Source organism: Hyperolius riggenbachi, chromosome 3 (assembly GCF_040937935.1).
Source record: "Hyperolius riggenbachi isolate aHypRig1 chromosome 3, aHypRig1.pri, whole genome shotgun sequence".
NCBI classification, from domain to species: Eukaryota; Metazoa; Chordata; class Amphibia; order Anura; family Hyperoliidae; genus Hyperolius; species Hyperolius riggenbachi.
This window is the reverse complement of record NC_090648.1, coordinates 101,409,641-101,435,518: the sequence shown is the minus strand read 5'-3', so window position 1 is coordinate 101,435,518 and position 25,878 is coordinate 101,409,641. Positions and strand designations below refer to the sequence as shown.

Below are 25,878 nucleotides of genomic sequence, written 5' to 3'. Positions count from 1 at the left end.
TTCCAATATCCTGACATTTTTTTTCTTTTTTTTGTACTTAATTATGCTTGCCTGCTCCAAGCACCCACTTAAAATGCATTTGTTTTGTGTTTCATTATATTAGTCATTTTTATAAGCTTACTTTATTATGCACACGTTCCTCAATCTATCGTGTCTTTCTTGCTCAAATACTAAATGCCTTATTCTTTTAAAGCAAGCGATTAAAGCAGCCTTAACAGACCAGTAACTTCTTTCATACGCTTTCATCCTAGCACAATGAGGGTTGCCCATTGTCTGTGCTTCTTGCAGTTAGCAGATTTGGCTATGAAACCGTGAAATCTGTTTCCTTACTGCCATGGCCAATGACAAGTTAATCTGACAGTTAGCAAATATGCCAGTAAATAAGAAAATCAGCATAACTTGGTTGGCAAGTTCATCTTGGCATTTCTTCTAGGAGTTAAAGTGCATATAAACTGTTGACTACGTAGTAGTTTATACCTGTGGGCAGTTGTCCGTACTATCAGATGATGTTTCTTAAAATGTCGCTCTGGGGAAGAGAAGATACTTAAAGCAGCAGGAACAGCCATACTATCCCAGGAAAAAAACATGTATAAGTAGATAAATACTTGTTCTACTTACATATGTATTGTATTGCCCACAATTTGATTTAATTAAATTATATATAGTAAATAAAGAGAAAACTGTTCCAGGCATTTTCCATCTTTACTGGCTCTGACTGAAGCCAATCCTGATGTAGTTTCCTCCCTACTCTTTTTTTTTCCTCCTGCCTGAAATGGTATATGCAATGCATTGCCAGACCTCTTCCCCACTGAGCTCTGTATTAAAAACTGCACAGTCATATCTAGCTTGCTTTGTAAACACATGTAAACATAATATAGCTCGTATTTCAGCTTCTGTAGAGGTTTGCGGTTCCCTTCTCAGCCGCACAGAACTGTTCTCTGTCAATCAGTGAGGAACAGGAAAGTGGGAGGGTAGATAACAAGCTTTCCTCTTCCTAGAAATGTACCAGAATAGAGCCATTTAAGATTATACTGGAATGCTTTCAATGCAGACTGCATGTAGACTACATAATAAACACAGAGCAGTGGGTAAATGGAATACGATTTTATGTCTGAATCCCCTTAACCATTTCAGCCCGCTGGGATTTTTCACCTTATGCATCAGAGCAATTTTCACCTCCCATTCATTCGCTAATAACGTTATCACTACTTATCACAATTTATTGATCTATATCTTGTTTTTTCCACCACTAATTAGGCTTTCTTTAGGTGATACATTTTGCTAAGTATTATTTTTTTTATAAATGAATTGTAACAGGATTAATAAGAAAAAATTGAAAAAAATCATTATTTCTCGGCCATTATAACAGTTTTCGGCCATTATATCTTTAAAATAATCCACGCTACCATAATTAAAACCTATGTATTTTATTTGCCCGTTTGTCTCGGTTATGACACCATTTAAATTTTGTCCCTATCACAATGTATGGCGCCAATATTTTATTTGGAAATAAAGGTGCATTGTTTCCGTTTTGCGTCCATCACTATTTACAAGATTATAATTAAAAAAATGTTTGTAGTATACCTCCTTCAAATGCATATTTAAAAAGTTCAAATCCTTAGGTAACTATTTATGTCTTTTTTTTTTTTTAATTGTAATTTTTTTTCCATTAAAAATGTTTTTTGGGTAATATTTTGGTGTGGGAAATAAACAGTTAATTTTTAATGTTATTATATGTGTAAATTGTAATGTAAAAAATATGTAGATGTAGTTTTACTATTTGGACACAAGATGGCCACCTTGAGTTTATTTTTTTCTCTTTGTGCTTCTTGCTAAGTGGAAGCACAAGGGGGATACGGAAATTTTTACGTGCAGAAAGACTGAAGCCTCTAGTAAGAGCGCTTCGGTTTTTCTGCTGGGGACACGGATCGGTGATCGGAAACCATGTTCCCGTTCACTGATCCCAGGGCTACCGGGGGACAGCAGGGAGCACAGGGGCGCGCGGGAGCGCGGCACCGCAGCAGAGCAGCCGCCCGGACGTGAGCTTCACATCCGGGCGGCAGAAATGGTTAAACACATTAGGAAAGCTCCACCAGACTACACACTTCTTCTTTACTTTCCTATTGTCTCCTCCCCTCTCTCCGCTGAAAGGTGGTCACTGAGTACCTTTGTCCTCCAGTTAACCTACTGCTTCCGATAGGACAGATAACTGGGTAGAAGTTTTGCCAATCAAATCCACTCCCCTTACCTTCTCATGCTACTCGATACTGGTAGAAACAGAATGAAAGGACTGCACATAGGGTCGCAGTACACATAGGAATACTATGGACCTAACTAGTTTAGTGTGATCAGGCCTTGTTTTCCAGCTGTTCTTTTTTGTATTTCAGGTCAGGATGAAGAGTCTCCTCATCTTCCAGAAGATGCTGTTGCTGGGAGATGCTGCAAGAGGGAGAGCTATCGTGGTAGCTGAAAAGTGGTGATTACCTGTGATGGGGGTGATCTAATTTTCCCCCCAGAAGTGCTCTTCCAATAAGCCCTCTACCATCTGCCTAGTGGTACAGAGCAGCCCTTGCCTTCCCATTATTTACTTACTTTGACCTGTTCACTCATTTCATGGAGCTTTGTCACGGGCTTGTACTTATAACATCTCACACTAATGTGTTGGGTAATGTTTCCCACTGAAGTGCGAGGATTGTGATGGGGAATTTTTTGATGGTAACTTATGGTGGTTGCTTGAGTCATGTGACCAAGCACTTGGTGGGAAGTTCATGGTTGGTGAGTATTGATTTATTTTATTCTGGTCCATGTTTGGTAAATCCCCAATATAGATGGCAAACAGGTGACGGTGTCTTTAACCTGTTGGGGACCAGGTACGTTGAATCAACATCCAGCAGGTGGTGCTAACGTTCTAACCGGACGTTGATTCAACGTCCGCGCTAACGAACCATCCCGACGTGATGGTGTGCACCGGAGAGGGGAGATTAAGCTGTCATATGACAGCTGGCATCTCCCCTCAGTGATCAGTAGCCATCGCGTATGGCTGCTGATCACTACGATCGCCGTGGGATTGTAGTGATCAATTTGACTGCGGCCAGCAGGGACTGATCAAGACCAAGTTGCGCCTGGGGCAAGGTTAGGTTTTGGCGCCTAAAGATCAGGTTTTGCCGCCTAAAGGTCAGGTTTTGGCGCCTAAACTGCCATTCATTTTGCTGCCTTTTTAAGAATTCAACAAACTGCACCTGGGGCAAGATACCCGCCTGTCCCCCCCTAGATCCGTCCCTGGCGGCCAGGCACGTGCACAGGAGGGTGCTCTGGGTGCCCAGGCACCCCCCTTTTTAAAATCTTCAAAAAAGGCCCCTCTCGCCGCACAAAATAAGCTCCGCCCCCGACCTTTGATAAGCCCCGCCCGCGGGAAGCTCCGCCCCCCGCCTGGGAGACTTTCAAGTGAAAAGGCCCAGACAGGAATGCTAGTGTGGCATAGTGACCTCTCCCTCCACCTAGGACCCATACTGACCTCTACCTCCCCCAGCATCCATAGTGACCTCTCCCTCCACCTAGTACCCAGTGACCACTCCCCTAGGACTCAGTGACCTCTACGTCCACCTAGGACCCATACTGACCTCTCCCTCCCCAGCACCCAGAGTGACCTCTCCCTTCACCTAGCACCCACAGTGACCTCTCCCTTACCCAGCACCCACAGTGACCTCTCCCTCCATCTAGCACCCACAGTGACCTCTCCCTCCCCAGCACCCACAGTGACCTCTCCCTTCACCTAGCACCCACAGTGACCTCTCCCTTACCCAGCACCCACAGTGACCTCTCCCTCCATCTAGCACCCACAGTGACCTCTCCCTCCCCCAGCACCCACAGTGACCTCTCCCTTCACCTAGCACCCACAGTGACCTCTCCCTCCCCAGCTCTAGCAGTGATCTTGCCTACCCCAGCAGCCACACTGACCTATCCCTCCCCCAGCACCCATGGTGACCCCCCCCAGTGGCTACCCTCCTGTCCCCTGCAGCACCCACAGGGAACTCCCATCCCAAAAGCAGCACCTACAGTGACCTCTCCCAACACCCAGCATCCACTCCCTCCTCCAGTAACCACACTGATTTCTCCCAGCACCCACAGTGACCTCCCCTTCCTCCAGCACCCATACTGATCTCTTCCTTCCACAGCACCCACAGTGGCCTACCCTTCCCCCAGCACCCACACTGACCTCTACCTCCCTTAGCAGCAACTATGCGATTCATAGCAGCACCCATAGTGACCTGACCTCCCGAGACCCACAGTGACCTCCCCCAAAGGACCCACAGTGACCCCCCTTTCCTCCAGCACCCATACTGACCTCTACCTCCCAAGACCCACAGTGACCTCCCCCAAAGGACCCACAGTGACCCCTCCATTCCTCCATGCACCCATACTGACCTCTACCTTCCACAGCACTCACAGTTACTTCTCCCCCCAGCACCCACAGTGACCTACCCTTCCCCCAGCAACCACACTGACCTCAACCTCCCCTAGCAGCAACTATGCCATTCATAGCAGTACCCACAGTGATCTCCCACCCCCTGCACCCACAGCAATCCCACCAATATTTTGCACCCAAATTACACTCAACCAGTAACCCCCACTATAACAAGCACCCAGTACTTGCACCCAGCACCCTGCACCCAATACTCACATCCGGCCTCAATATGGCACTTAGTACTTGTATCAAACAGTCACGTGTCACCCAATACCTGCATCCCTTCACCCTATAGCTGGCACCCAGTACTCGCACCTACATGGCACAGTACTTGCAACCAGCCCCAACATGGCACTCACTATTCACACCTGCACACCGCCTTCACATGGCGCCCACTATCTGCACTCACATAATTAGTACTAGCACCCAGAGTACCTGCACTCAGAATCCACATGACACACAATGCCCACCCATAGCTAGCACCCAGTGCAGGCATGGCACCAAGTATTTGCACCTACGCTATGTGATACCCAGTACCTACACCCAACACCCACATGTTTCATCTGCAGTAGTTCCAGTTGCACTAAGCCTCCACTTGGTGCCCAGCACCCACACCAAGCACTCACATATGACATCCAGTACTTGCACCCAGAACTCACAAGGGACTGAGTACCTGCAATCAACACCTACATGATGGTTGATACCCACCCATACTGCCAGAATCCGCATTACACCCTGTGCCAGCATCCAGAACCCACATGGCACCCAGCATCTGCCTCATGACAACAAATACCCCACTAGCCAGCACCCAGCACCCATATGTCACCATGTACACACTCCCAGTACCCAAATGGTGCTCAGTATTTGCAATTAAGACCCACATACCCCATAATCAACACCCACAGTACTCACATGTCACCAAGTTCCAAAGCCATTATATGCACCTAGTACCCGTCCAGGGCCAGCACCCAAATAGCACCCAGTACCCATCCTTGGTCCGAACCCATATGAGACTCAGTACTCTCCCATGGCACACATCCAGACCGCACATGGCACTCCCTACTCACTCATCTCCAACACTCACATGGCTCCCTGTAACAATTAGCACTCACATGGCACCCACTAAGACTGCCTTATGCTTTCTGGAGGTATTATATACACAATTTAGCACGATTTATCGATTTCACATTTGAGCACCACACCCTTAAGGATCCTCTGCATGGCCCTGTCCCTTCCTGCAGCACCCACACTGACCTCTTCTTTTCCCAGCAGCCACCCCTTACCCTAATAGCTGGCACCCAGTACTCACACTCACTTGACACCAAGTACCTGCACCCAGGCCTAAAATTGCACCCAGTACTCACACCTGCACACAGCTTCCACATGCCCCCCACTATCTGCACCCACTTAACCCGTACCCGCACCCAAAGTACCTGCATTCAAAACCCATGTGATGCCCAAAACCCACCCATAGCCAGCACCCAGTACAGGCATGGCGCCAAGAATTCGCACCCATGTCACATCCAGTACGTGTACCCAGCACCCACATGACATCGAGGACATGCACCCAGATCTTACATGGCACGAAGTATTTGTAATCAACACCCGCATGGCACTCGATACCCAACCATAGCCAGAACCCACATGACACTCAGCACTTACACCCAAAACCCACATGGCACCCAGCATCTGCATTCAGCAGCATGACAATCAATAACCCCCTAGCCAGAAACGAGGTGGGGGGGGGGGGGGGGGCATGCAGGAGAAGGCATTGCCAGGCCCCTTTTTTAAATTTGAGCACCCCCCACTCAAGGACCCTCTGCACGGAGGGAAAGAAGAGGATCCACTCACCTCCCTGCCGTTCCCGCGACGATCGGCGCCCCCCACCGCTCTTACCGGCATCTCTGCTCCTTCTGACGTCAGCACCGGGTCCCGGCTTGATGACGTCATCAAGCCGCGACCCGGAACTAAGCGGCAGTAGGAGCTGAGATGTTGGCATGAGCGGAGGGATCCGCTGCTGCTCGTCGCTGGAGCCTGGAAGGTGAGTGATTGCTGCTGCACACATGGGGGACACCTGGCCATTATGGGGGGGACACTGCCCTGCCAGACCCTGCAGGGATCCGGCTGCCTGCTGACCCCCCAAACGCGCCCCCCCCCCTTTCTGCAAAAATGCCTGGTCCTGAAGGGGGGTTAGGCGGCCGGTCCCGAAAGGGTTAATTTTAGAATCTTAAGTGTTGTTATTTGCATTATGAAGTGTACACATGCATTCCCATGTTGTGGCTTGTTTGGAAGACATGGCTGGATACTGTCAGGTTTTGTTTCCACGGGTACTCCAGGAAATATTATTCATACTAAGGAGCACTTGGCAAGCACAGGATTTCATAAAAGGGTACAAAAGAGAAAGCGAAGCCGGCACCATCAATGTATTTATGCTCTTTTAATCAGGTAAAAACATGCAAACAGCCAATATGCGACGTTTCGAGGAGACACCCTCTTTTTCAAGCTGAACTGTGCATGACCAAACATATAATGGCAAATCAATCCTATTTATACACGACATAGACACATGGCAGCCTATCAGCACTATGCTTACTCATTAGCCAATAAGATCAGGTCCTACCAAGTGGACCTGATGGGGAACTCAAGGGCTGCCTACCTGATAGGATCATTTGAAAATGGAGTCAAACCGCCTCCCCATCTAAGCCAGTTCCAGGTGGAGGCAAACGGCTACTCTTTGCTGGGCAGAGCTATGCGGAAACGTACCCCCGCCAGGCCACGCCCACTGGCGGACCTGGGAGGAAACAACCCGCACTGCGTGTGGGAGAGGGCGGCTACCAGCCGTCCGCTCCCCTTCTGCCCAGCAACGCGTGACGTATGCGGAAGAAATTCCGCTATACGCCATGCAGATGTAAACAGAGAGCCTGAGTGTCCGCCCCCTCCGGAGACTAGAGCGTGTGTCAGTTGCCTAGCAACGTCATCGCTCGTGTTCAGTGTGTCGTATATGACACTATGTACAATAGATAGTAGCTGTTTATATGCAACTGATAGTCATATGGAAATGACAGCAATTAGTAATCATGACATAGGGATATTATATAAGGATAAATATAAGGAAAGAGGGGGGGGGGGGGGGGGAGGGGGGGGAAAATGATTGATGGGCACTTGCTCCATGGTGCACAGCCTCAGTGAGACATATGTAGAGATGAGCCGAAATTTTCGAAATTTCGAACTGCTTTTATTACGAATGCGAAATTTAACATTACGACCCAAATTCGTAATTTCGTAATTAATTTTCAAATCGTAATCGAAATTTCACTCCCGTAATAACGAATTTCGTGTCTCCAACCGAAATTTTACTTTTTCAGGTTTGTAAGGGTTTCTATCCCTCTAGATGCCTAAAATGAATAGCACAGCCTCTCTCTCTCTCTCTCTCTCTCTCTCTCTCTCTCTCTCTCTCTCTCTCTCTCTCTCTCTCTCTCTCTCTCTCTCTCTCTCTCTCTCTCTCTCTCCAGAGATCTGTAGTATTTCAAAACCATACTCACATTCATGACATGTCCAGGGATCAAACCCAGGCCAACCACATGGAAGACAGCTATGCTCACCACCATACCACCAAACACACACTAAATAGACTGCTAACCTAAATCTTACTTGTAGACAGTCATATGAGACACATGCTGGGTGCAGGGCTTTGTGATTGGACCATGGACCATGCGATAGAGTGAGGTGCAAAAATGAAATCATGCCTAGCAGAGGATGGTTTCACAATGCTAAATGCTAGGCTGGCTGTGGTGCAATTGGTTAGTGCGTCTGGCTGGTAACAGCAAGGTTACAGGTTTGATTCCATCCAGGCATGTCTTTTCCTTTTGCGTTCAACAGTTGTCCAAACAGAGCCAACAGAGCCCCAGATAGCCATGTAGAGTTAGGTCACAGCTAGTGTTGGGCGAACAGTGTTCGCCACTGTTCGGGTTCTGCAGAACATCACCCTGTTCGGGTGATGTTCGAGTTCGGCCGAACACCTGACGGTGCTCGGCCAAACCGTTCGGCCATATGGCCGAACTAAGAGCGCATGGCCGAACGTTCCCCGAACGTTCGGCTAGCGCTGTGATTGGCCGAACGGGTCACGTGGTTCGGACCCGAACGCGCTCTGATTGGCCGAACTGTCACGTGGTTCGGGTAAATAAATACCCGAACCACGTCATATCTCCGCCATTTGTCTGTGGGTTTAGCTTTGGGTAGGCAGGCAGGGTAGTTCGCGCTCCAGCCACGCTAGCCAGGGTCCCCCCCAGTCATTGTGTGTCGCTGCTGGGAATAGTAGTACACCGCTCGCTCAGCATTCTGTTTACTGCCACTCTGTGTACCTCGCTCAGCCACACTATATAGCATTCTGTTTACTGCCACTCTGTGTCTGCTGGGAATAGTAGTACACCGCTTGCACAGCCACACTATATAGCATTCTGTTTACTGCCACTCTGTGTACCTCGCTCAGCCACACTATATAGCATTCTGTTTACTGCCACTCTGTGTCTGCTGGGAATAGTGGTACACCGCTCGCTCAGCCACACTATATAGCATTCTGTTCACTGTTCTGTGTCTGCTTGGAATAGTGGTACACCGCTCGTTCAGCCACACTATATAGCATTCTGTGTACTGTTCTGTGTCTGCTGGGAACAGTAGTACACCGCTCGTTCAGCCACACTATATAGCATTCTGTGTACTGTTCTGTGTCTGCTGGGAACAGTAGTACACCGCTCGCTCAGCCACACTATATAGCATTCTGTTCACTGTTCTGTGTCTGCTGGGAATAGTGGTACACCGCTCGCTCAGCCACACTATATAGCATTCTGTTCACTGTTCTGTGTCTGCTGGGAATAGTGGTACACCGCTCGCTCAGCCACACTATATAGCATTCTGTTTACTGTTCTGTGTCTGCTGGGAATAGTGGTACACCGCTCGCTCATCCACACTATATAGCATTCTGTTCACTGTTCTGTGTCTGCTGGGAATAGTGGTACACCGCTCGCTCAGCCACACTATATAGCATTCTGTTCACTGTTCTGTGTCTGCTGGGAATAGTGGTACACCGCTCGCTCAGCCACACTATATAGCATTCTGTTTACTGCCACTCTGTGTACCTCGCTCAGCCACACTATATAGCATTCTGTTTACTGCCACTCTGTGTCTGCTGGGAATAGTGGTACACCGCTCGCTCAGCCACACTATATAGCATTCTGTTCACTGTTCTGTGTCTGCTTGGAATAGTGGTACACCGCTCGCTCAGCCACACTATATAGCATTCTGTTTACTGTTCTGTGTCTGCTGGGAATAGTGGTACACCGCTCGCTCAGCCACACTATATAGCATTCTGTTCACTGTTCTGTGTCTGCTGGGAATAGTGGTACACCGCTCGCTCAGCCACACTATATAGCATTCTGTTTACTGTTCTGTGTCTGCTGGGAACAGTAGTACACCGCTCGCTCAGCCAGAGTATATAGCATTGTGTTTACTGCCACTCTGTGTACACCGCTCAGCCAGACTATATACCATTGTTTACTGACACTCTGTGTACACCACTCAGCCACACTATATACCATTGTTTACTGACACTCTGTGTACACCGCTCAGCCAGACTATATACCATTGTTTACTGCCACTCTGATTCTGCTGGGAACAGTAGTACACCGCTCGCTCAGCCAGACTATATACCATTGTTTACTGACACTCTGTGTACACCGCTCAGCCAGACTATATACCATTGTTTACTGACACTCTGTGTACACCACTCAGCCACACTATATACCATTGTTTACTGACACTCTGTGTACACCGCTCAGCCAGACTATATACCATTGTTTACTGCCACTCTGATTCTGCTGGGAACAGTAGTACACCGCTCGCTCAGCCAGACTATATACCATTGTTTACTGACACTATATAGCAGACTATATAGCATTGTGTGTACACCGCTCAGCCAGACTATATACCATTGTTTACTGACACTCTGTGTACACCGCTCAGCCAGACTATATACCATTGTTTACTGCCACTCTGATTCTGCTGGGAACAGTAGTACACCGCTCGCTCAGCCAGACTATATACCATTGTTTACTGACACTCTATGTACACCGCTCAGCCAGACTATATACCATTGTTTACTGCCACTCTGATTCTGCTGGGAACAGTAGTACACCGCTCGCTCAGCCAGACTATATACCATTGTTTACTGACACTCTATGTACACCGCTCAGCCAGACTATATACCATTGTTTACTGCCACTCTGATTCTGCTGGGAACAGTAGTACACCGCTCGCTCAGCCAGACTATATACCATTGTTTACTGACACTCTATGTACACCGCTCAGCCAGACTATATACCATTGTTTACTGCCACTCTGATTCTGCTGGGAACAGTAGTACACCGCTCGCTCAGCCAGACTATATAGCATTGTGTTTACTGCCACTCTGTGTACACCGCTCAGCCACACTATATAGCATTGCGTACTCTGCCAGTCAGTGTGTATATTGCTGGGATCAGTAATACTCCACTCACCGTCAACCACTATATGAGCTCAACATGAGTTCCCCAGAGACCTCCGCTGTGAGCAGCACTCCCAACAACAGCAACAGCCAACGCCCCACGCAAGCTATAACATCCACCCCAGCAGCCAGTGGTCAGCAGCAGCCCTCCCCGGAGGAGAACGTTGTGTCCATCAGTCCGTCGCCAGAGCGATTAATGAGGGCTGCCATTGAGGAGATGATGGGGCCTGATGTGGAGGAGGAGGTCTGGCTCAGGCCAGCATCCCAAGTTAATGTTGAGGACGATGAGGGGTCTGTGTCTGGGGATGTTGGGGTGGCAGAGGTGGTGGGTGGGTCAGACTCAGGAGAAGAGTTGTATGATGAGGATGATGATCGGGACCATCTGTATGTGCCTCAGAGTCCGACCCCGGAAAACATGTTGTATCGTGTGTTTAGGTACTAAAATCTGCGTTCCCTCCCAGTAGTGTTGGGCGAACAGTGTTTGCCACTGTTCGGGTTCTGCAGAACATCACCCTGTTCGGGGTGACTATATAGCAGACTATATAGCATTGTGTTTAATGCCACTCTGTGTACACGGCTCAGCCACACTATATAGCATTGTGTTTACTTCCACTCTGTGTCTGCTGGGAACAGTAGTACACCGCTCACCCGCCACTGTATAGCATTGTGCTCTGTGTCACTGCTGACAATAGTGGTACACCGCTCACCCACCACTGTATAGCATTTCTGTACTGCCACTGTACTGCTGCCAGTCAGCGTGTACTTTAAGGATAAGTGAAATGAGGAAGAAATCCGGTGAAAGAGGGAGGGGCAAGGGAAGAGGTGTTTCCCCTGACGGTTCACGTACAGGCCACAGGGGAGCACCCAAGAAAACCCACTCAATACTGCCCATGTTGTCCAGGACAACAACCCTCACAGATCCAAAAGAACAGGACCAGATAATTACTTGGATGACCTCTCAAGCGTCCAGCAGTGGGTTAAGCAGCACCAGCACATCACGCACGAGGTCCGAGTCCTCAGCCAGTTAAAGTCTGGGCTTTCTTTGAAGACTGCACTGAGGATGTTACCATGGCGATTTGCAAGGTGTGCAAGACCCGCCTGAGCAGGGGGAAAAGTATTAACAACCTCTCCACCACCAGCATGAGCCGCCACATTCTATCCAAACATCCCACTCTGTGGGCAAACGCGGCAGGACAGGGTACCACCAGCAACACTGCCTCCCTTGGGTTCACCAGACTCACCACCAGACCCGCCTCAGCAGCAGCAGTAGCCCAGCCATTGCGTGGTTCACAACATTCACAAACATCAGACGATGCTGACACTGTCACTTTCCGGACTAGTGCTCTTGAGGTCTCCCAGTGTTCATCAAACACAACAACCAACAGCCCTTCGGTGTGCAGCGCTACGGTTGAGTTGTCTGTTTCTGAGATGTTTGAGCACAAGAGGAAATTGCCAGCAAATGACCCCCGGGCCGTGGCAGTAACAGCCAGCCAGCATAGCCAAGCTTCTGGCCTGCGAAATGCTGCCATATCGAGTGGTGGAGACAAACAGCTTCAAGGGCATGATGTCAGTGGCCATCCCACGTTACGTGGTTCCCAGCCGCTACCACTTTGCGCGCTCTGCAGTGCCTGAGTTGCATGAGCACGTGGTCAGCTAAATAACCCGAAGCTTGAAGAATGCCGTTGCCTGCAAGGTTCACCTCACCACTGACACCTGGACGAGTGCGTTCGGCCAGGGTCGATACATCTCCCTTACCGCGCACTGGGTGAACCTTGTGGAGCCTGGCAGCGATTCCTCACCTGCTACGGCGCGGGTGTTGCCCACGCCGCAAACAGCTGGATAACAACAGCAGCACCTACCTCTCTGACTCCTTCTCCTCCAACGCATCTCAAAGCTGTACCTCATCCGGAAATGCTAACCCAGCACCAGCAGCAGTAGGATCGTGGAAGCAGTGCAGCACAGCTGTTGGCATGCGTCAGCAAGCGTTGCTGAAGCTGATCTGCCTTGGGGATAAGCAGCACACAGGGGAGGAAATTTGGAGGGGAATAAAGGAACAGACGGATTTGTGGCTGGCACCGCTGGACCTGAAACCGGGCATGAAGCTAGACACCTGGCACGAACTGGCAATGTACGCAATAGAGGTGCTGGCTTGCCCGGCAGCCAGCGTTATGTCGGAACGCTGTTTCAGTGCTGCCGGAGGCATCATCACAGATCGGCGTATCCGCCTCTCCACAGAAAATGCAGACCGTCTGACTCAAATTAAAATGAATCAATCCTGGATTGGAAACGACTACGCAACACTCCTGGACCCCAACCAAGTAACATGACCGATGAACATCTGGGATGGTTTAGCGTTTCCGGTCCCTGTTTATTGAACCTCTCATCTGTATTACATTTATGACTGCATGGCGGCAAAAAGCATTGCTGCTATATCCGCACGCTTTTTGTCCTCATGCAAGGCCTGGGTTGTTGTGTCTCACAAAGCGTGGCCTTCTCCTCCTGCGCCTCCTCCTGTTCCATCACGTGTGCTGCTGCTGCTGCTGGGTTACCGTTGCCGCGTGGTCCCTGTTTATTGAACCTCTTATCTTTATTACATTTATGACTACATGGCGGTACAAAGCATGCTATCCGCACGCTTTTTGTCCTCATGCAAGGCCTGGGTTGTTGTGTCTCACAAAGCGTGGCCTTCTCCTCCTGCGCCTCCTCCTGTTCCATCACGTGTGCTGCTGCTGCTGCTGCTGGGTTACCGTTGCCGCGTGGTCCCTGTTTATTGAACCTCTTATCTTTATTACATTTATGACTACATGGCGGTACAAAGCATGCTATCCGCACGCTTTTTGTCCTCATGCAAGGCCTGGGTTGTTGTGTCTCACAAAGCGTGGCCTTCTCCTCCTGCGCCTCCTCCTGTTCCATCACGTGTGCTGCTGCTGCTGCTGCTGCTGGGTTAGCGTTGCCGCGTGGTCCCTGTTTATTGAACCTCTTATCTTTATTACATTTATGACTACATGGCGGTACAAAGCATGCTATCCGCACGCTTTTTGTCCTCATGCAAGGCCTGGGTTGTTGTGTCTCACAAAGCGTGGCCTTCTCCTCCTGCGCCTCCTCCTGTTCCATCACGTGTGCTGCTGCTGGGTTAGCGTTGCCGCGTGGTCCCTGTTTATTGAACCACTTATCTTTATTACATTTATGACTGCATGGTGGTACAAAGCATGCTATCCGCACGCTTCTTGTCCTCATGCAAGGCCTGGGTTGTTGTGTCTCAAAGCGTGGCCTTCTCCTCCTGCGCCACCCTCCTCCTGTTCCATCACGTGTGCTGCTGCTGGGTTAGCATTACCGGTCCCTTTTCCTGGAACCTCTTATATGTATTACATTTATGACTGCATGCCGACAAAAAGCATGTTACCTGTGCAAAGAAAACAGACATTTCCCGCATTTAAAAGACAGTTTTCCCTTTGAAACTTTAAAATCGATTTTCTCAAAAACTATAAGCTCTTTTTGCTAAATTTTTTTTTCCTCTTGTACCCACTCCCAAGGTGCACATACCCTGTAAATTTGGGGTATGTAGCATATAAGGAGGCTTTACAAAGCACAAAAGTTCGGGTCCCCATTGACTTCCATTATGTTCGGAGTTCGGGTCGAACACCCGAACATCGCGGCCATGTTCGGCCTGTTCGGCCCGAACCCGAACATCTAGATGTTCGCCCAACACTAGTCACAGCTAGCCTGGCTGTGGTGCAATTGGTTAGTGTGTCTGGCTGGTAACAGCAAGGTTACAGGTTCGATTCCATCCAGGCATGTCTTTTCCTTTTGCGTTCAACAGTTGTCCAAACAGAGCCAACAGAGCCCCAGATAGCCATGTAGAGTTAGGTCACAGCTAGCCTGGCTGTGGTGCAATTGGTTGGTGTGTCTGGCTGGTAACAGTAAGGTTACAGGTTCGATTCCATCCAGGCATGTCTTTTCCTTTTGCGTTCAACAGTTGTCCAAACAGAGCCAACAGAGCCCCAGATAGCCATGTAGAGTTAGGTCACAGCTAGCCTGGCTGTGGTGCAATTGGTTAGTGTGTCTGGCTGGTAACAGCAAGGTTACAGGTTCGATTCCATCCAGGCATGTCTTTTCCTTTTGCGTTCAACAGTTGTCCAAACAGAGCCAACAGAGCCCCAGATAGCCATGTAGAGTTAGGTCACAGCTAGCCTGGCTGTGGTGCAATTGGTTGGTGTGTCTGGCTGGTAACAGTAAGGTTACAGGTTCGATTCCATCCAGGCATGTCTTTTCCTTTTGCGTTCAACAGTTGTCCAAACAGAGCCAACAGAGCCCCAGATAGCCATGTAGAGTTAGGTCACAGCTAGCCTGGCTGTGGTGCAATTGGTTAGTGTGTCTGGCTGGTAACAGCAAGGTTACAGGTTCGATTCCATCCAGGCATGTCTTTTCCTTTTGAGTTCAACAGTTGTCCAAACAGAGCCAACAGAGCCCCAGATAGCCATGTAGAGTTAGGTCACAGCTAGCCTGGCTGTGGTGCAATTGGTTAGTGTGTCTGGCTGGTAACAGTAAGGTTACAGGTTCGATTCCATCCAGGCATGTCTTTTCCTTTTGCGTTCAACAGTTGTCCAAACAGAGCCAACAGAGCCCCAGATAGCCATGTAGAGTTAGGTCACAGCTAGCCTGGCTGTGGTGCAATTGGTTAGTGTGTCTGGCTGGTAACAGCAAGGTTACAGGTTCGATTCCATCCAGGCATGTCTTTTCCTTTTGAGTTCAACAGTTGTCCAAACACCGAGCACAAAGTTTTGCATGCGTAAAGTTTTACGCACGCAAAATACCCCATGGGGTTCAATGGCGCAGCGCGCGCACGCAAAAGGAAAAGACATGCCTGGATGGAATCAAACCTGTAACCTTGCTGTTACCAGCCAGACACACTAACCAATTGCACCACAGCCAGGCTAGCTGTGACCTAACTCTACATGGCTATCTGGGGCTCTGTTGGCTCTGTTTGGACAACTGTTGAACGCAAAAGGAAAAGACATGCCTGGATGGAATTGAACCTGTAACCTTGCTGTTACCAGCCAGACGCACTAACCAATTGCACCACAGCCAGCCTAGCATTTAGCATTGTGAAACCATCCTCTGCTAGGCATGATTTCATTTTTGCACCTCACTCTATCGCATGGTCCATGGTCCAATCACAAAGCCCTGCACCCAGCATGTGTCTCATATGACTGTCTACAAGTAAGATTTAGGTTAGCAGTCTATTTAGTGTGTGTTTGGTGGTATGGTGGTGAGCATAGCTGTCTTCCATGTGGTTGGCCTGGGTTTGATCCCTGGACATGTCATGAATGTGAGTATGGTTTTGAAATACTACAGATCTCTGGAGAGAGAGAGAGAGAGAGAGAGAGAGAGAGAGAGAGAGAGAGAGAGAGAGAGAGGAGGAGGAGGAGGAGGAGGAGGTTGGTTATTCATTTTAGGCATCTAGAGGGATAGAAACCTTTGCAAACTTTAAAATACTAAATTTCGTAATCGTAATTACGAAAATTTGCGTAATTTGCGAAAATTACGAAATTTCGATTACTGTTAAAATCGTAATTGTAGTAATTTCGCGAAATTTCGGAAATTCGTAATTAGGTCAATACGCTCATCCCTAGACATATGTACAGATTCGTAATATGTGTATTTAACATTTATTAGTCTTTTCCAGTGGAACCCCGAGACGCCGCCTTTTGTCCATCTCTCCTTCCCTCCTCCCTATTTTTATTTTTATTTTTATCTTTATTTCAGATGCTTTCTAGTGTTTCTCTTCTGTTTTGTCCTTATCCCTCCTTGCTAGGCAACTGACACACGCTCTAGTCTCCGGAGGGGGCGGACACTCAGGCTCTCTGTTTACATCTGCATGGCGTATAGCGGAATTTCTTCCGCATACGTCACGCGTTGCTGGGCAGAAGGGGAGCGGACGGCTGGTAGCCGCCCTCTCCCACACGCAGTGCGGGTTGTTTCCTCCCAGGTCCGCCAGTGGGCGTGGCCTGGCGGGGGTACGTTTCCGCATAGCTCTGCCCAGCAAAGAGTAGCCGTTTGCCTCCACCTGGAACTGGCTTAGATGGGGAGGCGGTTTGACTCCATTTTCAAATGATCCTACCAGGTAGGCAGCCCTTGAGTTCCCCATCAGGTCCACTTGGTAGGACCTGATCTTATTGGCTAATGAGTAAGCATAGTGCTGATAGGCTGCCATGTGTCTATGTCGTGTATAAATAGGATTGATTTGCCATTATATGTTTGGTCATGCACAGTTCAGCTTGAAAAAGAGGGTGTCTCCTCGAAACGTCGCATATTGGCTGTTTGCATGTTTTTACCTGATTAAAAGAGCATAAATACATTGATGGTGCCGGCTTCGCTTTCTCTTCTGCTGTCAAGATTCTGGAGTGTTGCCAGGATAGCCGAGGCACATCGCTGTTTGTACCTAGGGGAGCGCTCCACCCATTTCTTCGACATAAAAGGGTACAAACAAATATAATGTTGAGAAATTGCCTTAGGCCCGGTTCACATTAGCGGTCGCCGTCCGGAATCGCCGTGCCGGAGCCGGACCGCATGCGGAACGGACGGAACGGACGCACGGCATAGCAATGAAAGTCTATGCGTCCGTTCACATGCGTCCGTTTCGTCCGGACCGGATCCGGACCGGATCCGGACTCCGGCATAAGACCCAACATGCGCTATTTTTTGGTCCGGCTCCTCCGGCAGACGTATCCGGAGCGGAGCCGGACTGCACCATCCGGCCAATACAAACCAATGAGAACCGGAGAGCGCACAACACACTGGCTATAAAATCCGGATGTTCTACCCCACTTCCTATGCGTATTGTAGCGGCGATTTTGGATGGGGACACATGGGCAAGCATTTTGGAGTGGAGCAGCAGTGACGTTTAACGTGTTGGAGATGTTGGCAGTATGTCGGAGGTGGAGGTGAGTTCTAAACAGCGGAGGGCCTGATTCCACAGGTCCACCTTCTGCTAACCTCCCAGACCCCAACATTTTTATTTTATTTCTACTCTCTTTTGCCAAACGGATCCGGATCGCATCCTGATGCACACCTGATGCAACCTGACCGGATCCAGATCGGATCAGAACCGTACGGTTTCTGATCCGGATCCGGTCCGGATCCGGTCAGGTCATCCGGTCCGTTTGGCAGAGAACCGCAAGTGTGAACCGGGCCTTAGTCTGATGTTTTTTACTCCAATGGAACATGAGAGTAATCCTAATAGAAACAAGACCATCCATCTTCTAACCCACCCAAATGCACAAATGCGTCCCAATGGAATAAAGGCGTCACATGGGTTGTTAAGCCTAATTTTAATTTAGAAATGGGAAGATAAGATAATTTCCCCCAAATTTACAAGGTTCAAGTCACAAGCATTGCCTATGGCTGAAATTATTTGGTATCTGCTAAATTCCTGGTCATCTATTATATGTATCTGTTATATGGCTGAAGGCTGGAAAACCTGAAGATCTTCCAGAGAAGGGGGAAAGCACAGAAGAAACCAGTTGCCCCTGTTAGTGTAGTAAGTCAATACAATGATAGAGGTGAAAGTAAATGAACATGGTACTCGCAAACCTTGGTTGTGGAGCTGTCAACCACAGTAAAAGGCTTGGATGTGGTGGGTCCGACCACCATGGCCCGTATGCAATTGACTTTTTCTCTTGAGTTTTCTCCTAGGAGATAATTATTTTATCTTGTCTTTAAAATATCTTTTCAGCACTTTGAAATTGAAAAAGTACCAAAAAGTAGATGAAAAGTACTATCAGTATTATTTGGATTGTGTTTTCTTCCTTGCTGGTGGCTTAAAGGGCATTTTATTGAGAAGTTGTGAAATTTTCATTTGTTAGTAATTGGTAAAATGGTAATTGCATTTGAGCCCAGGGGCCCATATGCAATTCACTTTTTCACCTGAGTTTTCTCCCAGGAGATCATTTTTCATCTTTAAATTAAAATAACTTTCCAGCACTTTTCATCTAAAAAAGTACCAAAAAGTAAATAAAAAAGGACCATCAAAAATATTTTGAGCATTTTCTTGCTTTCTGCATGCATTTTATTGACAAATTTAAAAGAATCACCTAGGGAGAAAAGTCAGGAGAAAAAGTGAATTGCATATGGGCACATGTGTCCTAGTAGGTTCAGGAGCTCTTCGGAAGAAAGAAAAAAAAAAAAAAGACTGCAATTGCCTAAAGCTAAAAGCACCGTAATTGAAATGTAGAAGGGGAGGGAAGGAGGTGCCCAAAAATTTAAATTTCTAAAAACAATTTCAAAGGTAAGAAATACCTTAAAAATGACGCTTAGTTGGAGTAAAATAAATAAAATATAATAAAATTACTACATTTTATACTTAGCTATGCTTCATGCAAGTTTTTCTTACCTTTTAAGCGGTTTTCAGATTTCCAATGATCTGTTACATTACTGCATAGTCCTTAGGTGATACTGGACGTCCAAAGACACTTGTAGGTTCTAAAAAGAAAAACATTAACATTAATAGACAATAGGTTTATTAGACCAAATAATGACTCAATTACATAACTATAAACATTCACTATTCAAAATATAGAATATAAGGTAGATTATATAGATTTTTTTTATTATTATTCTTTAATGTTATTTATTATTTAGATGTTGTCATCTGCATCATGGTATAAATATATAGCCATCCTGCCAACATGGCTATTCAGTACCTGTACAAAGTATATTCTCACAGAGGTGCCTGGCTCTTCTTTGACCACACATGCTATTGCTCCGTTGTTATTGCCTGATGAAGCGGGATCAAACCTGCGAAACGTGCTGCATATTTGGATCTCATAAATAAAATATATTGACTGTCTTTACTACAGTCGTTGTGTGTCTACTTGGAGGAGGTAAGTCCACCACTACCGCCTCTATTTACCAAGAATTTGGTTTTTTAAGCTCATTTAGCTTCCTTTTATCCATTTGGCACCTCTGTTCTCCTGCAAAGTATATTCTCTGTGTTATCATATTGGGGATTTGTGGTTCTATGAAATCGGCTCTGAAATGGTTGATTGCTAAATAGTTTGCATAGTTTGGTGTGCTTGCACTTTCCCTCTTACATCTAGGTGGAGAATGCCTGTCATGAATAGGAGAGCAGCTTTTATACTTTGGAGGTTTGTAGCCAATGAGAGAAAGTCTAAGCTCAGAGAAGAAGGAATGTGCTAGAAACTGGGTGGAATGAGCCTGCAGAGAGAGAAGTGTGTGGAGACCTGAAGGAGAGAACTAGAAGTTCTGGAGAGAGAAAGAAAAATGCCTGATAGAGATCTGAAGAGCTGAGCTGTCTGTGAGGTGAAATCCATTCTCTACAGTGACTGCATCCTATCTGAACAGGAGTGCTTACAGGCCACTATACATGTGACTGTTTCTTCCTGCCTCATCTGAAGGAACTGTAAGCAACCTGTGTTATTACTACAGTAATCAGCTGATAGTGAATCCAGTTTATTAGTATGTCTTATCATCTGCCTGCATTGCAGCCCTGCAGATTCACAGAGCCAGCTTTGAGTGAGCGATTCTTGTTGGATTGTGACTTTCACATGGTCAGGCCTCCCAGGGTCTTATGCAACACAGTTTCTAGTTAGGACTAGAGACAACTGTCATATTGGCCTATCAATAGAGATGGGCCGAACGGTTCGCCTGCGAACGGTTCCAGGCGAACTTTGGGGGTTCGCGTTCGCCTGCATCAGGCGAACTTTTGCGGAAGTTCGATTCGCCCCATAATGCTGTATTGAGCAAAATGTTTACCCTCCATTTCACTGTCAGCAGACATGTTATTGTCAAACACACTGCTTTCAGTGCTAGAGAACCCGCCCACCCTCCCTTCAAGCTAGGTCTTTTATACCATTTGACTCAGTTGTCTGCCTACACTAATTAGTTATGGGACAGCTGCTACACACTCTGCTAGGGAGATTTTAATTGGCCTCCTCCCTCCTTCCACCTCCCTCCTCCCACCTCCCACCTCCCTCCTCCCACCTCCCTCCTCCCACCTCCCTCCTCCCTCCTCCCACCTCCCTCCTCCCACCTCCCTCCTCCCACCTCCCACCACCCTCCTCCCTCCTCCCACCTCTCTCCTCCCACCTCCCTCCTCCCACCTCCCTCCTCCCTCCTCCTTCCTCCCTCCTCCCACCTCCCTCCTCTCACCTCCCTCCTCCCACCTCCCTCCTCCCACCTCCCTCCTCCCACCTCCCTCCTCCCTCCTCCCACCTCCCTCCTCCCACCTCCCTCCTCCCTCCTCCCACCTCCCTCCTCCTCCCACCTCCCTCCTCCCACCTCCCTCCTCCCACCTCCCTCCTCCCTCCTCCCACCTCCCACCTCCCTCCTCCCACCTCCCACCTCCCTCCTCCCACCTCCCACCTCCCCTCCTCCCACCTCCCTCCTCCCACCTCCCTCCTCCCACCTCCCTCCTCCCACCTCCCACCTCCCTCCTCCCACCTCCCTCCTCCCACCTCCCTCCTCCCTCCTCCCTCCTCCCACCTCCCTCCCCGGTAAATAGTAGGCCCAATGAAAGCCTATGGGGGATTTTACCAATTTTGGACCCCTGTAACTCTGGTTTGCAGAGATGTAGGGACCCCATCTTTGGAATCCAAGTCTAACAATATGTTGACATACCTGCATGAGACATTTCGTGAAATTCAGACGTTGCTAACGGCCATAGCTGAGATTTATGTACGTCACCATCACTACCATTGAAATAGCCCAAATAAACAGGTTTTTGTGACCCTAGGCTATGACCTCTTTGGCCTAGGGGCCCGAAACTCACCAGTCATGTTCCCCCTAAGGGTCCCTACAATGCTAGAAAATTTGGTACTGCTGAGCCATTGCCCTTTGAAAAGATGTGAGATTTTGGAAAGTGAAATAGGGAGGCAATGAAAGTCTATGGGGGATTTTACCAATTTTGGACCCCTGTAACTCTGGTTTGCAGAGATGTAGGGACCCCATCTTTGGAATCCAAGTCTAACAATATGTCTTCTACCTGCATGAGACATTTCGTGAAATTCAGATGTTGCTAACTGCCATGGCTGAGATTTATGTACGTCACCATCACTACCATTGAAATAGCCCAAATAAACAGGTTTTTGTGACCCTAGGCTATGACCTCTTCGGCCTAGGACTGCATTGAACGCGACCCACGCATTGTGCGCATTCTGGACAACACCAATTACTGGGTTTATACCCTCCTGGATCCACGGTACAAACACAATGTTCCAAAACTGCTTGAAGAAAGAGTCCGACAGGTCAAAATGGAAGAATACCAGCAGGCCCTTGTGGAGACTTTAAAGAGGAGATTGACATCCTCCCCCTCCTCTAGCCAGTTGTTCGCCGACAGACTGACTTCCGCAAACCCAGGACGACCAGGAGGGCAGCAAACAACACAAGCCGCAGCTAGTGCCCAAAAGGGAATGGTATCGGCAGTGTCCTTGGAGTGGGAAAATTTTCTGACACCCATGCAGCAGCACACAGAACAGCAAGCGTGCAGATCCACCTCCAACACCGATCGCCTGGAGAAGATGGTCAAGGACTACATGTCAGATGGCATAGCTGTGTTGAACAATCCATCTGCACCCTTCAACTATTGGGTATCGAAGCTAGACACCTGGCACAAACTGGCAATGTACGCAATAGAGGTGCTGGCTTGCCCGGCAGCCAGCGTTATGTCGGAACGCTGTTTCAGTGCTGCCGGAGGCATTGTCACAGATCGACGTATCCGCCTCTCCACAGAAAATGCAGACCGTCTGACTCAAATTAAAATGAATCAATCCTGGATTGGAAACGACTACGCAACACTCCCGGACCCCAACCAAGTAACATGAACAATGAACATCTGTGATGGGTTAGCGTTTCCGGTCCCTGTTTATTGAACTCATCTGTATTACATTTATGACTGCATGGCGACAAAACGCAAATTGCTATCCGCACGCTTCTTGTCCTCATGCAAGGCCTGGGTTGTTGTGTCTCAAAGCGTGGCCTTCTCCTCCTGCGCCACCCTCCTCCTGTTCCATCACGTGTGCTGCTGCTGGGTTAGCGATACCGGTCCCTTTTCCTGGAACCTCTTATATGTATTACATTTATGACTGCATGCCGACAAAAAGCATGTTACCTGTGCAAAGAAAACAGACATTTCACGCATTTAAAAGACAGTTTTCCCTTTGAAACTTTAAAATCGATTTTCTCAAAAACTATAAGCTCTTTTTGCTAAAAAAAATTTCCTCTTGTACCCACTCCCAAGGTGCATATACCCTGTACATTTGGGGTATGTAGCATATAAGGAGGCTTTACAAAGCACGAAAGTTCGGGTCCCCATTGACTTCCATTATGTTCGGAGTTCGGCTCGAACACCCGAACATCGCGGCCATGTTCGACCCGAACCCGAACATCTAGATGTTCGCCCAACACTACACGTGACCCTTTCGGCCAATCACAGCGCTAGCCGAACGTTCGGGTAACGTTTGGCCATGCGCTCTTAGTTCGGCCATATGGCCGAACAGTTTGGCCGAACACCATCAGGTGTTCGGCCGAACTCAAACATCACCCGAACAGGGTGATGTTCTGCAGAACCAGAACAGTGGCGAACACTGTTCGCCCAACACTACTGCCTATAGAGCATGCCCTAGTGGCTGCAGCTCTGGTCCTTTGAGTCCGCCAGGAGAAAAGTGTGATATAAATGTTATTTGTCTTGTCTACTTTTTCTCTTGTATTGAGCATAAATAGTAAATTTTAGGCCAGCAATTTCAGGCCAGCAATTTCAGGCCAGCTTCAGTTGGTATAGTGGTTAGTGTGCTTGTCCACCATACAGTGAGACCCAGGTTCAAATCCCAGCCAATGTGAGTTGGCTTTTATGCTACAAATCCTTAAAGGGAACCTAAACGGAGAAGGATATGGATTTTTCCTTTTAAAATAATACCAGTTGCCTGAATCGCCTGCTGATCCAGTGTCTCTAATACTTTTAGCCACAGCCCCTGAACAAGCATGCAGATCAGGTGCTCTGACTGAAGTCAGACTGGATTAGCTGCATGCTTGTTTCAGGGTGTGATTCAGCCACTATTGCAGTCACAAAGATCAGCTGGACTGCCAGGCAACTGGTATTGTTTACAGGAAACATCCATATCATTCTCAGTTAAGGTTCCCTTTAAAGGAGAACTGTAGTGAAAGGTATATGGAGGCTACCATATTGATTTCCTTTTAAGCAATACCAGTTACCTGGCTATCCTGCAGATCCTCTGCCTCCAATACTTTTAGCCCTAGACCCTGAACAAGCATGCAGCAGATCTGGTGTTTGACATTTTTGTAAGATCTGACAAGATTAGCTGCATGCTTGTTTCTGGTGTGATTCACACTACAGTGGCTGGATAGTGTACTGGTTAAGGGCTCTGCCTTTGACATGGGAGACCAGGGTTTGAATCCTGGCTAGGTCAAGTACCTATTCAGTAAGGAGTTCAAGGCAAGACTCCCTAACACTGCAGGGTGGCCTCTTGAGTGCGTCCCTGTGGCTTACAGCTCTTGAGCGCTTTGAGTCCGACAGGAGAAAAGCACTATACAAATGTTTGGATTATTATTATTACTGCAGCCAAATAGATCAGCAGGGCTGCCAGGCAACTGGTATAGCTTAAAAGGAAATCAATATAGCAGCCTCCATATACCTCTCACTACAGTTCTCCTTTAAGCAACCTAATGGTTCTATTGCATTGAGCATAAATGTTAAATTTTAGGCTAGATTCACTTACTTCTGTAGTGGTACAGTGCTTAGGGTGATGTGCCCACCACACAGTGAGATCTGGGTTCGATTCCCAGCCATGGTATGATGTATACTCATGTATGTATTCCCAGCTATGGTATGAAGTATACTGGTTTTTAAAATAGTATAATTCCCTGGCAGAAGAGACCCTCCTCCCTCCGGCAGGAGGGAGGAGGGAATAGGCAGAAGGGTAGGCGGGAGGTGGGTGGAGGGAAATTAAAATTTCCCTAGCAGAGTGTGTAGCAGCTGTCCCATAACTAATTAGTGTAGGCAGGCAAATGGTATAAAGGACCTTGCTTGGAAGGAGGGTGGGTGGGTCCTCTAGCAGTGATGTGTATTTCACTGAATTAGGTGGGGCTCCAGGTATTAGAGCTTTTGAAACATGTTTTCTATCATTTTTCCAGTTGATAGAATTTTTTAAAACTTTGAAAGTTCGCCTCCCCATTGAAGTCTATTGCGGTTCGCGAACTTTTTCGCGAACCGAACCTTTCGCGGAAGTTCGCGAACCTAAAATCGGAGGTTCGGCCCATCTCTACCTATCAATCTGCTCTGGGGTGTCTAGGCCTATCAGAAGAGGATCATTCATATATATCTAATAATCCAGCTTGTGTCACCTTCCAAATCCTGCTGCTGTTCTCCTTGTGAAGCTCCTTGTAGATTACAAATTATGTTTTATATATTTATTTATTTAAGTATTTATATAGCGCCGACATATTACGCAGCGCTGTACAGAGTATATTGTCTTGTCACTAACTGTCCCTCAGAGGGGCTCACAATCTAGTCCATGAGCTCCACCTGCTGACCTACTACTTAGATTAACACTGACCATACTACTTAGATTAACACTGACCAGTGTTAGGGCCCTTTTCCACTAGCAGTCGCTAGCGTTCGCGCTGAACGCTAGCGATTGCTGAATCGCAATTTCGCCGTTTTCCCGACGTTTGCGGCCGCGATTTTGCCATGCTATGCACTGCATAGCAAAATCGCGGCAAAAGTCGCTCCGCGCCGCGATCGCGATCAAGTAAAAAACGAATCGCGGTAGTGGAAATGACCTACCGCGATTCCTATGTTAAAAAGCAAACCGTAGCGATTGTAAAATCGCTAGCGGTTTGC

The 25,878-nt window shown here is 48.0% G+C and overlaps 1 protein-coding gene across 3 annotated transcripts in view; it reads right to left on the bottom strand.

Moving 5' to 3' along the window:
• The window catches only part of LOC137562902 (leucine zipper putative tumor suppressor 1-like), a 116,046-nt gene that overhangs the window by 81,452 nt on the left and 8,716 nt on the right, over positions 1-25,878 (bottom strand). For 2 of the 3 annotated variants that reach the window (XM_068274709.1, XM_068274708.1), the window contains exon 2: positions 19,396-19,484. The gene's annotated coding sequence lies outside the window, so the exon portion shown is untranslated. Of the gene's footprint in view, positions 1-477; positions 529-19,395; positions 19,485-25,878 lie in introns of those variants that run through there. The other variant, XM_068274711.1, reaches the window with a different exon arrangement.